Source organism: Halyomorpha halys, unplaced genomic scaffold (assembly GCF_000696795.3).
Source record: "Halyomorpha halys isolate HHAL.00 unplaced genomic scaffold, Hhal_1.1 Scaffold436.1, whole genome shotgun sequence".
NCBI classification, from domain to species: Eukaryota; Metazoa; Arthropoda; class Insecta; order Hemiptera; family Pentatomidae; genus Halyomorpha; species Halyomorpha halys.
Window position 1 is genome coordinate 264921 of NW_027107600.1, and position 3017 is coordinate 267937.

The following is a 3017-nucleotide window of genomic DNA, read 5'->3' on the forward strand; positions in this document are numbered from 1 at the left end:
TAAATGGTTTAAAAAAAAAAAAAATAAGCTGAATGAGACAAAATGTATTAGTCCAATTACCAAGTATATCTAGAAATACATATACCTAACATATAATTATAATTTTTTTTAGAATCAAGATGGCGAACAAAGGTAGAAGCTACATTAATAAAAATAGGCTTAATTGTATTAACAACTAAATATGCTAATAATGATTTCTAATTCAATAATTAATATAGCTTTATGTTGCAAATATATAGTTGATGATAAAATAAATAATTGTACATACAACTACAATTATTAATAATACTTAGGATCATTACCGTTATTTAACAATTAAAGAAAGGAACAAGACTGGCGCTTCGTATCCCATACCACTAAAATACTTCAAGAAAAGTTTAAAAAGAAATTGAAAAAATATTTTGTTTTACTGTAAAATAAATTTTAATTTTATCGATAAATGTCTTTATTATTTTTAATTGTATACTTTGACATAAACATACCTTAATATATGGGTACTACTTCGCAGATTATATACATTAAATGATAATGGCCGATAATTTAATTAACTTCCTGTCGAAGTTTCGAGTATTCGTTCGCGTCATTTGTATTCGTTTCAGATTTCTTATTATCTTATATTTTCATTATTTTCGAATATTTTTTGTACGTTGTGCTGATAATTTTTGCTTGTTCCTTTAATGCGTGAGTAATGGTCAGTAATATAAATTGTGTTGTTATCTAAGCAAGTTGATTTAATTGTTCTCATAACCTTTTTTTTTTTTAGTTTTGCAGATGAGTGAAAGTTTGAAATGAAACAATCTTGCTGAATGGGGTAATTATTGCTGCTGAAGACCTTCCAGATTAATTTAATAACAAGTAACTCATTTTTTATCTATTACAATCAGTTGTGGAATACTGAGTTTTTGTATATTCCTAACTTGAAAAGTTGGCAGACTGATTTCATGTCAAGGCTTTATTTCATTCTAATGTCGAGACCAACAAATCAAAGTTTAATCAGATCATTATATAAAATTATGTTGGTTTAAAGTATGAAGCCATAATATTAATTCACAATTTCTTAAAAACAGATAATGCAATTGAGATTTTGTCATAATCTAGAGTGTATCTTGCCTCAATCTTGACATTTGTTTAAATTTAGTTGATCGCTGATGAAATTAAAGCAGGATTGAGGGGGGGGGGTTGCAGAGAAGAAAAGAAAAAATAAATGAAATTATTACCTTATTATTAATTAGAAGATAAGTTGTCAACTCATTTATTATCTATTATAATCAATTGTGAAATAATATGTAGTTGTAAGAATAACAAGAGGAATGACAAAATGGTGTGATCAGGCAAGAGTGAGGCAGTACAAAGTGGTACATCCTCTTGGCTGGGGGTTGAAAAGAGGCAGTATGAGAGTTTTAAACTGTTTTTAAGAAATAAAAAGAAATATGAGTAAAAAAGTCTTGTATAGTGGGTCATCCAACCGTGCGTAGGTGAAGTTTTTATTAGTCTTATTTTTAATTTTCATCATGTTTATTTCATGATTTTATATTATTTTTTTTTATGAAGGGAGATGGTCCTGGTGGCAGTAAAAAAAAGTTAGCTCAGACTAGTAAAAAAAAAAAATATATACACCATCATTTTGCTCCACTTTGCAGGGCTTCATCAGGGCTACTGTCCAGCAAGTAAAGTTAGGCTGCCTTAGTTTATGTCTGCTTATTCTTCTGTTTACAATACAATTTTCTGAGCTCATTCCTTAATGGTAGAACATTTTCTGTCAGAATAAATAAGAAAAATTCTACCCTTTCTCCCATTCTGTTCAACTTCTACCTTCACGACATCGTCCAGTCCACACACACCTCCATAGCTATGTTCGTTGACAATACAGCAGTGTTCTCTCAACATGATGAGATAATAATCGCTAGAAACACTTTGCAAAGTCACTTTAATGAATTAAGTGGATTTTACTAAATGGATGATTAGTCTGAACATTGAGAAATATAATTCATAAGTTTCTACTCTTAGACACCCACTAGAACTACTCCTGAAAGGTAAAAATATGAAATAAAATCCTTACAGTGAACCTAGACCGCCACCTTATATGGAACCACCATATCAACATCAAACTAACACAAACCTACACAAGGTTAGCAATGCTATATCTTATCCTAAATAGAAAATTCAGATTAAAACGAGAAACAACTGTTCTTATATTTAAAACAATTCTCAGGCCACTGCAGCATCCACTGCGATTCGTATGACTTTGTTTTATAAAGATTGTATTTTTTTCTTTTTCGTAAAGGATGCTTGTCCGGGGAGCGGCATCCTTTACGAAAAAGAAAAAATTACAATCTTTACAAAACAAAGTCATACGAATCGCAGTGGATGCTCCTTAGTTCATAAGAAATGGCTAAAAAATGCATCGAGAATTACAAATGGAGTCAATAGAGAAGTACATCAAAAAACGGTTCATGAAGTTGCACTCTCAGTTGCCGACAGTTAAAGGAGCAGTGACCTACAACTTACGAATCCTCGACCCGAAGACTGAAGCCCAGGCTGCTGCAGGACATTCTGTTATAAATTCTATATTTCTCTTTTAATAAGTAATTAAGCATTATTTCTATCTATTTATTATATCTTATTTTCTTTTAATTATAAGATTGTATATAGTTAAGGGTGGCTTTTGCACGAGACTACACCTCCCTCCATAATCAATTGTTAAAAAAAATATATATATAAAATGTAATGGTTATATCAACCATGAAGGCTCACCAGGCTGATCTGGTATTAAATAAAGGAATAAATAAAAAAAAATAAATAGAAATGATAGACCTTCGACTAAATTTGATTTCCTGTGCATTAGTTTAATTCAAATTAAAAAAAGGCTACTAAATTCATGATCACATTATCAATCTGTTATCATATCACATCTGTTATTCATTTTTTTTCCACTTATTTTTCGAACTCTTCCAGGACCAATTAGAAATAAAAAACCCAAAAAAAAATGTATTCTCATATAGTATTTTACAGTGAGG

The 3017-nt window shown here is 30.1% G+C and overlaps 1 long non-coding RNA gene across 1 annotated transcript in view; it reads left to right on the forward strand.

The window, feature by feature from the left end:
* The first annotated feature begins 560 nt into the window (after positions 1 to 560).
* Positions 561 to 3017, forward strand: part of LOC106682717 (uncharacterized) — a 32045-nt gene continuing 29588 nt past the window's right edge. The window contains exons 1-2 of the long non-coding RNA XR_010843030.1: positions 561 to 681; positions 764 to 855. This is a non-coding gene — a long non-coding RNA (uncharacterized lncRNA). The remainder of the gene's footprint in view (positions 682 to 763; positions 856 to 3017) is intronic.